A 13,976-nucleotide genomic window follows, 5' to 3' on the forward strand; every position below is an offset into this window, starting at 1 on the left:
CTGGGTGTTGTATGGAAACCAATTTGACAATAAATTTCATATATAAAAAAAAAAAGGAAATTGTGGTTTATATACACAATGGAGTACTACACGGCAATGAGAAAGAACGAAATATGGCCCTTTGTAGCAACATGCATGGAACTGGAGAGTGTGATGCTAAGTGAAATAAGCCATACAGAGAAAGACAGATACCATATGTTTTCACTCTTACGTGGATCCTGAGAAACTTAACAGAAACCCATGGGGGAGGTGGAAGGAAAAAAAAAAAAAGAGGTTAGAGTGGAAGAGAGCCAAAGCATAATAGACTCTTAAAAACTGAGAACAAACTGAGGGTTGATGGGGGGTGGGAGGGAGGGGAGGGTGGGTGATGGGTATTGAGGAGGGCACCTTTTGGGATGAGCACTGGGTGTTGTATAGAAATCAATTTGACAATAAACTTCATATATTGAAAAAAAAAGAAAAAAGAAAAAAAGGACATTGGTAGAAGAGGGGGTGAGGTGAGTTATAAAATCTCAGAGAAATAGATGTCTGGAGATTAATAGTTGATGAAACCATAGCTGGGCTAAGTCTTTTTTGTGTGTATATATATATATATATATATTTTTTTTTTTTTTTTTTTTTTTAATTTTTGTCGTTTATTCATTATGGAAAGATAGAGAGAGACAGAGCATGAGCAGGGGAGGGGCAGAGAGAGAGAGACCCAGAGAATCCAAAGCAGGCTTCAGGCTCTGAACTGTCAGCACAGAGCCCGACGTGGGGTTTGAACTCACAAACCGTGAGATCATGACCCGAGCTGAAGTCGGACGCCCAACCGACCAAGCCACCCAGGCACCCCAATATATATTTATTTTTCAGAGAGAGCACTTGTATACACATAAGTGTGCAGGGGAGAGACAGAGAGAGAGAGGGAGAGAGAAAATCCCAAGCGGCAATGCTAAAACTCAGGAACCAAACTTGGAAGATCATGACCTAAGCTGAAATCAAGAGTCCCATGCTTAACCTACTGAGCCACCCAGGCACCCCAGGGCTGTCTTTAATACCTATTTTCTTTGCATCTCCATGAAGCAGTCCCTACTACCTCAGTCTCCAAGTAATCTCTCTGCTCTGATCTCCTACAGTACTTTGCACCTCTCTTATAACAATTATCACATGCTGAATTTTATTATAAATGTGTAAGGTCAGGGGCCCATGTATAATGGCTCACTCATCTGTTGTTGCATAAGGAACCACTCCCAAACTCAGTGGCTTTAAGCAACTATTTATTTGCTCACACTTCTGTACTTTGGTCAGGATTCAACTAGGACAGTTCATCTTAGCTTCATGTGGTACCAGCCAGGGCCCCTTGTGTGGCTGTACTCAGCTAGGGTTGCAATGTCCAAGGTGTCCTGCCATTTTCCTGGATTTCTCTCCATGTTGTCTCTAAGTAGAATAGTAGAGACCTCTTTGCAGGGTGGCTGGCTTCCAAGACAGCACAAGTGAGGCTGCCAGGCCTGATAAGGATTAGGCCCAAACTGGCACGGGGTCACTTCTGCCACACGGTACTGGTTGAAGTAAGCCACAGAACTCACCCAGTTTTAACGAAAGGAGAAATGTACTCCATGTCTTGGTGGGAAGAACTACATAAATATACAGAAATGGAAGGATTTGCTGGAGTACATCTTTCAAGACAATATAGCAGGCATAGTTTCTTAGATAACACATTTGATAAGTGAACAAAAAGTGCTGCTTCCAGGGCAATGGTCAAAGGTGCTGAAGACAGCCATGCCTCTGAGGCCACCAGTGAATGAGAAAGTTAGTCTATACCACCTCTGGTAGCATGGTACCCAGAAAGGGAACCACCAATGGACTTGCCCTCAATGCAACGTTCACTCAGTTGGTTTGGCTGTAACACAATGAGATAGTAATGAACTCTTCACAAAAATTCTCATTCTCTTCCTTGCAAAAGTGCACTCCCTTACTCACTCTGAAATTAGATGTGGCCATGTGATTTGCTGTAGCCAATAAAATGTGAGAAGACATCCAATCTGTCACATCTAGACAGAAACTTTAGGCAAAAGTGTGCAACTTACTCATTTGCTTTTTCCTGCCCTGGGGAGATGGAGCAACTCTCTATCTGGTCCCTGAGCGAGTACAATGAGACTCCCAGATTCTACATGTTAATACTATAGCCTTGGGCACCTGGGTGGCTCAGTCGGTTGGGTGTCTGACTTCAGCTCAGGTCATGATCTCATGGTTCCTGGGTTCGAGCCCCGTGTCAGGCTCTGTGCTGACAGCTCAGAGACTGGAGCCTGTTTCAGATTCTGTGTCTCCCTCTCTCTGCCCCTCCCTGATTCACACTGTCTCCCAAAAATAAACATTAAAAAATTTTTTTAAATACTATAGACTTTCTGAGAAACAATTTAAAAATCTGCATCAGTAAGCTCTAAACTGTTCATTATCCTAAATTTAGTAAACCCAATCCCTAATGTCATCAAAACAAATGCTCGCTTTTATGTGTAAGGGGAAGGATTGCAAGGTTACTTCTCAAATGAAAATATCACTGTATTGATGTGTCAAATGAAAATACATCAATATTTAACCTTAGAGGACTAGGTAAATAAATTAAACCAGGTCTATATTATGGACTGTTATGTAGCCATTAAAACTTATATTTTTGAGATATATTTGAAGACATGACATTGTGATCATTATCTACATTAAGTTATTAAATAAGATATAAAGTACATATAAATAATCATTTCATTTAAAAATAAATGTATACATGAAATTATGTCAAGAAAATATGACAAGATATTTCAATTGTTTATATCAAAGTGAGGGAATTGTTATTTACTTCTTTTTGTTGTTTCTTATTTTCCAAATTTCAGCAATGAAAGTTCATTGCTTATATAACCAGAAAAAAAAAACAGTAAATGTTATTATTTTAGAGGTTACAATAAATTGCTTGTACTGCTAGCACTTTCAAGGCAGCCATTCATAGGTTATTAATAGTACACAATGAAAACGTCCTCATTTATTTGTGAAACAAGGCAATAATATGTTGGCATGTCTGCAAGTACCTGAAAGTTGCAAAATTTATAAATGACTTAATTATTCAGAACTTGGAGCCAATTTAGATCAATTCCAAACTAGTCTGCATTTTCTGAATCATCGAAAGTATGTGTGGTTGGACAACCTAAAAGAAATGGATAAATTCCTAGACACATAAAACCTTCCAAGACCAAATCATAAAGATACAGGAAATCTGATTAGGCCAATTACTAGTGAGGAGGTTGAATCAGTAATCAAAACCTCCCAATAAACAAAAATCCAGGACCAGACATCTTTACTGGTGAATTCTACCAAACATTCAAAGAAGAATAACAATGCTTCTCAAACTCTTCCAAAAACAGAAGAGGAGGGAACACTTTCAAACTCATTTTACAAACCATTTAATCCTGCAACCAAAAACAGTCAAGAATCATAAGAAAAAAAATTACAGGCCAATATCCTGATGAACATAGATGCAAAAATTCTCAACAAAATATCAGCAAACTCCATTCAACCATACATTAAAAGGCTCATATACCATGATCAAGTAGGATTTGTTCCAGAAAGGCAAGAATGCGTCAATATCTACAAATCAATCAATGTGATACACCACATTAACAAAATAAAGGATAAAAATTATAAGATCCTTTCAATAGATACAAAACAGCATCCAACAAACTTTAACATGCATTTATGTTAAAAATTTTCAACAAAGTTGGTATAGAGGGAACATACCTCAACATAATAAAGACCACAAATGACAAGTCCACAGCTAACATCCTAATCAATGGTAAAAAGTCCAAAACTTTTTAGGAACAAGACAAGGATGCCATTCTTACCTTGTTTTTGTTTTTGTTTTTTCTTTCAATATAATATTGTAAGTCCTAGCCAGCAATTAGAAAAGAAATAAAGGGCATCCAAGTTGAAAAGGAAAAAAAATAAAACTAACACTATTTGCAAATGACATGACATTATGTAGGGGAAAACCCTAAGGACTCCCCCCAAAAACTGTTAGAATAAATGAATTCAGTAAAGTTGCAGGATGCAAATTTAATATACAAAAGTCTGTTGTTTCTATATGCTAATGAATTTTCAGAAATAGAAATTACGAAAATAATACCATTTATAATTACATTAAAAATAATAAAATACCTCAGAGTAAATTTATGCATGGCAAAGGAAATCATCAACAAAATAGAGCCAAGGAGGTGAAAGCTCTGTAGACTAAAAACTATAAGACATTGATTACAGAAACTGAAGAAGACATGAATAATTGGAAAGATATTCCTGGTTCAAAGATTTGAAGAATATTGTTAAAATAAACATACTATCCAAAGGCATCTACAAATTCTGTGTAATCTCTACAAAATTCCTAATGACATTTTCACAGAGCTAGAACAAATAATTCTAAAATTTGTGTGGAAGAACAAAAGACCCCAAAGAGCCAAAGGAATCCTGAGAATGTAAAACAAAGCTGGAGACATCCCACTCCTGTGTTTCAAGCTATGTTACAAAGCATTAAAACTGTATGGTGCTGGCATAAAAATAGACACATAGATCAATGGAACAGAATAGAGAGCCCAGAAATAAACCCACACATATGGGGGTCAAGTAATTTATAACAGAGGAGCCAAGCATATACATAGAGAAAGGCAAGTCTCCTCAGTAAATAATGTTGGGTTCAAGTGGACAATCACATGCAAAAGAATAAAACTATGATGTGTATATTACATCATACACAAAAATTAACTCACAATGGATTAAGGAAGAACGTGAATGTAAGATCTTAGGACCATAAAACTCCTAGAAGAAAACACAGGCAACAAGCTCCTTGACATTATGTGCTGTTTTTTTTTTTTTTTTGTTTGTTTGTTTTGGATCTGACTCCAAAAGCAAAGGCAACAAAAGCAAAAATAAGCAAGTGGAACTATATCAAATATAAGCTTATGCATGGCAAAGGAAATCATCAACAAAACAGAAAGGCAATCTACTGAATGAGAGAAAATATTTGTAAATGATATATCTGAAAATGGGTTAATATCCAAAATATATATAAAAAACTCATATAACTCAATAGCAATAAAATAATCTGATTTAAAAATGAGCAGAGTATCTGAATAAACATTTTTCAAAAAAAAAAGGTGTACAGATGGTCAACAGGCACAGGAAAAGATGCTCAACATCACTAATCATCAGAAAATGCAAATCAAAACCACAATGAGATATTACGTAATACCTGTTAGGATGGTTATTATCAAAAACACAAGAAATGACAGGTGCTGGCAAGAATGTAGAGAAAAGCAAACTTTGGTGAACTGTTCATGGAAGTGTAAATTAGTGCAGCCACTATGGAAAACAGTGGGGAGTTTCCTTAAAAAAAAAAAAAAGAGGGGACACCTGGTTGGCTCAGTCAGTTAAATGTCTGACTTTGGCTCAGGCCATGATTTCACAGTTCATGAGTTCGAGCCCCACATCAGGCTCTGTGTCTCCCTCTCTCTCTCTGCCACTCCCCTGCTCACACTCTGTCTCCCTCTCTCTCTCAAAAGTAAACAAACATTAAAAAACATTTTAAACTAAAAATAGAACTACGTATGTTTCATGAATTCACTTCTGCATTATTTATCTGAAGAAAACAAAAACACTAATTTGTAAACATACATGCATCTCTATATTTGGTGCAGCATTATTTTCAACAGCCAAGATCTGGAAACAACCTGTGTCCACTGATAGATGAATGGATAAAGAAGATGTGGTGTACACACACACACACCCCACATATACATACAACCCACACACACACACAGGAATAGTACTTAGCCATAAAAAAGGATATCTTGGCCACTAGTCATGACGAATGATCTTGAGGGCATTATGCTAAGAGAAATAAGTCTGACAAAGACAACTACTGTATGATCTCACTTACACGTGCAATTTATACAACAATCATCTCCATGCTCATAGATATGGAGAACAGACTGGTGATCGCTAGAGGTGAGGGGTGAAGGGAGTCAAAAGTTACAAATTTCCAGTTGTAAAATAATTCAGTCATGGGGTGTAATGTATAGCAGAGTAACTATAGTTGATAATTTTGTATTGCATATTTCAAAGTTGCTAAAAGAGTAGATCTAAAATCTTTCATTACAAGAAAAAAAATTTTTTGTAACTATGTATGGTGATGGATGTTAACTAGACTTATTGTGGTAATAATTTCACAATACATATAAATATTGAATCATTATGCTGTACACTTTAAAACTCATATAATGTTATATGTCAGCTATATCTCAATTTAAAAACAGAAAAATTTAAAAATTTGCATAGACTTTGTTTGGATCCTGATTCAATTAAAATAGCTGGGAAATTTTGAGACAATGATGAAATATGGCCTTGTACTGGGTAATATGTTAAGGAATTATTTTGTTAAATACAAATGGCATTTTGATTGTTTGTCTTAAGGACTGACTTACGAAGAATTTATAGATGATATGATGTGATGTAAAGTGGGAGATGAAACATGATTGACAGAATGTTGATGTTTGTTATGTCAGCATGTGGAGTTTATTCTATACTTGCTGGATTTCTGTGTGATTCAAATTTTCCCTAATAAAACTTTTATTTACTTATTTTTTCAACGTTTTTATTTATTTTTGGGACAGAGAGAGACAGAGCATGAAGGGGGGAGGGGCAGAGAGAGAGGGAGACACAGAATCGGAAACAGGCTCCAGGCTCTGAGCCATCAGCCCAGAGCCCGACGCGGGGCTCAAACTCACGGACCGCGAGATCGTGACCTGGCTGAAGTCGGACGCTTAACCGACTGCGCCACCCAGGCGCCCCTAATAAAACTTTTAAAAGAAAAGCTTACTAATCTTTACCAGCAAGAAATCTAAAAACAGAGCTCCAGTGGGTTTGGATTTCAAACAATTAGGTACACTGAAGGTGGACAAAAGGAGGAGGGACCTCCATAGAGAGGAAGTGGAGTAAGAGGCAGGGAAACCAGTGGGGGCACACTGTCCATTTACCCAAGATACAGCCTTTCAGCCCCTGGTCCGTTTCTTCTATAGCCCATAAGAAGATAACTGTTAGGAATCCCCAGTGAGCTGCTTCAAATTTGGGATTAGAAAGGACAATGTTCCCCAAGTGTAGAAAGCAATTTCTATTTTTGGTGTATGGCTTTTTCCCCATCATCAAAGATACCTCTGCCTAAGCCCATGGTCCCTGGAGTTGGTGCCTTATTTGCTTGTGAAGCAAGCAGATGAACACATAGAGAATAATTAAACCTATCATCACTGAGAAGTCAGCAAAATCTGGAGGAGGCTTGAAAAATTGGACTGCCTATGGTTTAGTTACATGGACCAGCAGGCTTTTCAAGTTCAACATATAGATAGAGAAAATAATAAAGGCTGAATTTAGGGAAAAAGCAAGGGATCTCTCTAATGGATATAGTCTGCTTTCCTGTTACAATAAGTGTAGTCTCTCTACAATTGCTTGTTGGCAGGTTTGTGTATTTGTTTGTTTTTAAACAGACTGGCAAAATCAAGTTTAAATACAGAAAGTGGTAGAATTTGCTTTTCTAAAGCCTTGTTCTTCACAAAAATTGACCACATAGCCAAACGATTACTCAAAAGAAATAAAAGGAAAAAGCACAATTATACAAAATAAGGAATGATAAAAGGGAAGTTATTATTGGAAAAAAGGAAACCTTAAAAGCAATAGGAGACTATTTTGAACAATTGGAAGGAAATAAATTGGAAAACCTAGATGAAATGGGCAATTTTCTAAGACAACAGGGTTTATCAAATCTGAATGCAGTAAAGATCAAAGATGAAAAAATTCTAAAGGAGAAATAGAGAAAGTTATCAAGGAGCTACAACCCTCTGAGAGTACCTACCAAACCTCTGTAGACCAGATATCCCCAATGTTATGTGACTCTTCCTGAGCAGTTAAAAAAGAAAAAAAATCCAACACTTTTTATTAGATGAGTATAACATTAATAAACTTGATAATTATTGCATTAAAAAGTACATGTAGAAATTCAATATTTGGTCACGTGATACATCAAATCATTTTAGAAGTTAGATATTTTCATAACAAGTATTGGGGAAATGAACCATTCAGAAAGAGTTAAGATTGAATCCATATTTCACCCTATGTCAGGATAGGCTCCAGGTGGATCAGAGATCTAACTGCAAAAAATTAAACTGTACAAGTACTTGGAGAAAACACAGGTGAATTAACCTATTACCTGGGAGTGGGGTACAATCTAGAAACAATAAAGGAAAATAGTTTTAATCTCAAATATATTAAAACCTAAAACATTTTGCATAGCAAAGAACATCAGAATCAAATGAAGAAGAAAAACGCCCACTGGGAGTTAAAATATTTCTACTTATGCTACAAAAAGGCATTTATCTTCCTAACATGTAAAGGGCTCTTAAAAATCTAGAAGACCAGAAATCTATAAAAACATTAGGCAAAACACCAGAACAAGCACATCAGAGAAAGAAATGTAAAGAGCAATTAAGTGCACAAAAAAGACCCATAAATTTCATTCACGTGAGAAATATACATACAATTTCACTGATACAGCATTTCTCATATTGACAAAAAATCCACTAGTTTGAAAATATATACTGTTGGTGAGGGAACAAAGAGGTATACACTGCTGTTGGGAAATGGAAAATAGTACAACTCCACATGATCAGGGATTTGGCAATACCTAACAACATTTTACATGAGTTTACACCCAGAGTAATTCCTCTTTTAGACTGTATTAGGAAGATATACCATCAAAAAGAAAATAACATATGTACAATGTTATTCATTACAGCACTATTTGTACTATCAAAAGATTATAAACTCAAACGTCTACTAAAAAAAGGACTGGTTGAGTAAACTATGGTTACTCCCACACAATGATGTACAAGGAAGTGGTAAAAAAAAAAAAAAAACAAACAAAAAACAGTGAACAAGATCTCTATATGCTAATATAAAGTGCTCCTGCTGAAAAGAGCAAGATACAGAACAATGTAGATAAGTGTGCTTCTTTTATGCCAGAAAGGAAGGGAATAAATAGGCCAATAGAGAGTAGAAAGTAGTAAGAAAAAGAGTAGTAGTAGAGAGTAGTAGTAATAGTAGAAAGAGAGTAAGTAGGTAGTAGAAAGTAGTAGAGAGTGATAAGTAGCAGAGAGTGATCTACTTATTTGCTTATTATTTTCAAAATGAGACCCAAGAAAAATAAGTCAGAGACTAAGAAAATAGGCTATCCATGTGGGAGACAGAGTAGAAGGGACAGGAATGGAAACAATACTCTGAGGATTCCGTTTTATATAGTTTAAACTTTGAGTCACATAAATGTTTTACTGTGCTGTAAGACCAAAATTAAGCCTTGACATGATGTGCTGCCTTGACATCTGGTAAAATCAGGAGGGTCTTGGACTGAAATTCCCCTCTGATCTCTGCTCCTGGGGATAGAAATCCTTAAGCCATACAACCCTCCTTTTCAAATGGACCAGACACAGTTCTTATTTATCCCTGAGTTCAGGGTTTCAGTTTTCTGACAGCCCACAGGATTATTCTAACCAATTCTAGCCAATCACAGCCTCCTGCAGGAACCAGGGGCACCCAACTCACCTGATACTACAGAAGCCTGCCTTGCACAGTTCCATGCCTTTCTCTCTGTTCTTGAATCCAACCCATGTGCCTTGCATGAAGTCCAGTGTCCTTCTCCCCCAGGCTGTGAGCATAAGTGACTAAAAAAATGTTTCTTATTCCCCTAATCTTAGGGCGAGAATCTCTACCTCATCAATGGGGTGAATGAGAGGCAATTAAAACATTTACATAATCAGAAGCAAAATACAACTTAAAAAAATTCATACCAAAAAATTGAAAACAAGCTGAAACCAAATAGAACATAGAAGATATATGACGTAAGAATATATCAAATTGGTAATATAATTACCCAGAGAAAAAGAATTCTTTCCAAGGACTTCTGACTGTTTATTTTTAGTGGAATGTATACCAAGATGTAATGGTGATGGTACTATAGTTTTGAAATTATTTTATGTATTTCTAGGACAGAGAAAATTAGGAAATATGTTACTAGGGACCAAGATTTTCAGTGGAAACAAAAAAAGATACAAATAGAACATCAAAAAAGAAAAATTATGTTAAATGTTAATTTGAAATATCAGTGAAAATTCATGATTTTTAAAGGTGTGTGTGTGGATAGATAGATAGATCGGTTGATCTGTCCATTGTCCTCCATGCAGTAACATACTTAGAGTAATGAGCATCACTAGTCCAATTATCTTGATTTCCATATACTATTCCCCATACACATCTTGGAGAAATGGCTTAAGTCCATGGTGAGAGTAGAACGTCTTCTTGTGCCAGAAAACACAAAAATGTTCAAATATGACATACAAGCCAAATGAGAGGAGCTACCACTGGTAATAGTTGGTCTATTTGAAACATTAAGAAGAATATGGGCCATAATTTACCAAACATGTTGAAAAAAATGAAAGTCCACAAGTCCAGGCTTATTTGAAGGAAAAAAAAAAAAAAAAAAAAGGCCCCAGAGTCCCAGCCAGTTCCTACCACAGTCCTGCAGTTACCCATCTTCTCTTTCCTTTCAACATGACAGATGCTGCTGTGTCCAAGGACTTCCTGGCAGGTGGAGTGACTCTTGCCATCTCCAAGACTGTGGTAGCACCCACCCCGCAGATGCAGCAAGCTGGCAAACAAATCACCACAGGTAAGTGATGAAAGGGCATTACAGACTGTGTGGTTCGTATCCCTAAGGATCAGGGATGGTAACCTGGCCAATGTCATCAGATACTTCCTCATGCAGGCTCTCAACTTTGCCTTCAAAGATAAATACAAGTAGATCTTCCTGGGTGGTGTGGGCAAGAGAATCCAGTTTTGTCCTACTTTGCAGGGAATTTGCCATCAGGTGGTGGTGCTGGAGCTACATCCTTGTGTTTTGTGTATCCTCTTGATTTTTTCCCTTATATGTCTAGCAACAGACGTGGGCACAGCTGGAACTGAAAGGGAATTCAGAGGCCTCTGTGACTGCCTGGTTAAGAGCTACAAATCTACGGGGCACCTGGGTGGCCCAGTCTATTAAGCACCAACTTCCATTCAGGTCATGATCTCACGGTTCATGAGTTTGAGCCCCACGTCAGGCTCTGTGCTGACAGCTCAGAGCCTGGAGCCTGCTTCAGATTCTGTCTCCTTCTCTGCCTGCCCCTCCCCAGCTCTCTCTCTCTCTCTCTCTCTCAAAAATAAATAAACATTAAAAAAATTTTAAAAAATCTACAAATCTAGGGGTGCCTTGGTGGCTCAGTCAGTTGAGCATCTGACTCTTGATTTCAGCTCAGGTCATTATCTCATGGTTGGTGAGACTGAGCTTCACATAGCACTGTGTGCTGACAGCGTGGAACCTGCTTGGGGTTCTCACTCTGCCTCTCTCTCCCCCTCCCTCTATCCCTCTCTCTCTCTCTTAAAGTAAGTAAATAAACTTAAAAGAAATCTACAAATCTAGTGGGATTAAGGGCCTGTACAAATTTAATGTGTCTATGCAGGGTATCTCATCTACTGAGCTGCCTACTTCGGTATCTATGACAATGCAAAGGGAATGCTTCCAGATCCCCAGAATATTCATCTCTTAATCAGCTGGATGATTGCACAATCTGTCACAGAGCTTGCTGGGTTGACTTCCTGTCCATTTGACTATTCATGGCCATATGATGATGCATCCAGGGTGCAAAGAAACTGACATCATGTACACAGGCATGCCCAATTGCTGAAGGAAGATTGCCCTGATGAAGTAGCCAAAGCTCTTCCAAAGGTGCATGGTCCAGTATTCTCAGAGGCATGGGTGGTGCTCTTGTGCTCTTGTATGATGAAATCAATAAGTTCACATAAATTATTTCCTAGTGCATCCCCTTGTGAACAGGCATATTACATTATTCTTGACACACTGTTGGCTGTCTATTTATCAATGGCAACCATCATCTGACCAGTTTTCTCTTAAAACCACTTCCCCAATGATGGGACTCAATTATATATTTTTATTTCAGCCACCCTGATAATTAAACTTGAAGAAATAAGAAATCTGAAATTTAAAAATAAATAAAGAAATAAAAATTAAAAAAAGAAATTAACCTATTTGCCAGCATTAAAGGTGGCATATCATCTCCTTATTCAGAACATTAAAAAAAATTAATCTCCATAATTGGAAGCAAATATATCTCATCCTCAATTGGTGAAGGGAAGTTTTTAAGAAGTTTTTGAAACAGAAAAGCATGCCAGATAACGAATGGAGGAGGAATGACAGAATTAGAAAATTACCCATACTACAAACTTCAGTGAAATATCTATTTGGGCAAGAATCAACAATAAATACTAAATACAGCAAGTAAAATTTTGGTTGGGTGGGGAGTGGGGGAGCAGGACATCTGCACAGTGCCAGATGACAAAGGGAAAACATATTTTTACAATGGAAAAATCTGACTGTCACCACCTTAATCTAGTGATCAAATTAGCATCAAGAATAGCGAAGCTTTGTGAGAGCATGTGCCTGTTGAAATGATACAATATAAACTGTGCATATCATCTATGTCATGTCTTTACCAAAAATATTCACTCTGACTCTACTGGTCTAGCATCTTCACATTGTCAATGTCATGAATAAAGAGTATAGATTTAAAAAAAAAAACTATAAAAACCAATGCCAGATTCTTTCACAGTTGGATGAAATTGCTCTAGGTGAGACAATGGAAACTGTATTATGGACTAGTTAGCAAAAGATATAAGAAAACTTAATCTTTGGGGGTATAATATGGTATCATAATATAAGGAAATATTCTTATTTTTAGAAGATATTTGCTGAATTATTTGTAATGGAACTGTTAGAAGGTTGCAAATTCCTTTAAAATGGTTCAGCACAAGTTTAAAAGATGATAAAGCAGGTATAGCAAAATGCGCAACTGAAAACATTTATACTAAAAACTTACAAGAAAAGATTGTTATTTATATCATCTGCTTTTTAAAAACACACTTCTTTGTAAGGCATGGCCAAGCTTGCAGCTGGCCAATACTCGCACTGAGAAAAACCAAACAAATGGGGTAAACTTCAAAAATTCTCTAATGAGTCAAGGCATCAAAAAATTGCTGATACAACAGGAACTAGAGGGCACAGGATTCTAGAACAAGGAGAACCATGGAGAGACATGCTGACTTCTGCAGCTTCTTTCGTTCTGGGGGATATTTGCCAAATCTGGGCTCAGGGCAAGAGGCTGTACACCTGGACTTTGCCTAAGCACGGGGTTACTGCTGGGAGACAGACAAACCAGAGACCTCCAGTGGTCTCAGGGAGAGACAAAAACCAAAGACTTCAAGGGCTGATGGCCAGGTAGTAACAGAAAGGCAGAGAACTGAGCCTAAAGCTCATAGGCTATTTTCTACCCAAGACATTTGTCAAATTCTGGAGCTGTAGAGGGCATGAGGCTAAACAGCCAAGAAGAAAACCACTGAAAAGCTGAGTGGGGTTTTCTGCAGTCTCCCTGTGATATGCGTGAAGATTCAAGTTCAAGACCACCAGGGGAAGGTACCCCAGTGATCATACTAGGCTTTCAGTTAAAAGATCCTAAAAACTACCTTTTAGATACAGAAGAAAATCAGAGGTGGACAGAATCTTTTAAAAACTGCAACCAGCTTCAACTCTGCCTAAAGGTAGAGAGGTAAACTATCACTCTATCTGCTGATCAGAGAAAATGATAAAGCCTCTGAGGGTAGTTAATGTCATCTGGATCCTTTACAATGATTACCACAGGTCTACGTGCCACATAAAGATGACAGTGTCCAGGGGCGCCTGGGTGGCTCAGTCGGTTGAGCGTCTGACTTCAGCTCAGGTTGTGATCTCACAGTCTGTGAGTTCAAGCCCC

At 37.5% G+C, this 13,976-nt stretch overlaps 1 long non-coding RNA gene and 1 pseudogene across 1 annotated transcript in view; one reads left to right on the forward strand and one right to left on the reverse strand.

Annotated features, from left to right (window-relative positions):
* The window catches only part of LOC121028874 (uncharacterized), a 161,223-nt gene that overhangs the window by 121,058 nt on the left and 26,189 nt on the right, over positions 1–13,976 (reverse strand). The gene's annotated exons all lie outside the window — the stretch shown is intronic.
* LOC121028870 (ADP/ATP translocase 2-like) lies at positions 10,666–12,030 on the forward strand (annotated as a pseudogene).

This window comes from Herpailurus yagouaroundi, unplaced genomic scaffold (genome assembly GCF_014898765.1).
Source record: "Herpailurus yagouaroundi ecotype Mexico unplaced genomic scaffold, PumYag 100, whole genome shotgun sequence".
Classification (NCBI taxonomy): domain Eukaryota; kingdom Metazoa; phylum Chordata; class Mammalia; order Carnivora; family Felidae; genus Herpailurus; species Herpailurus yagouaroundi.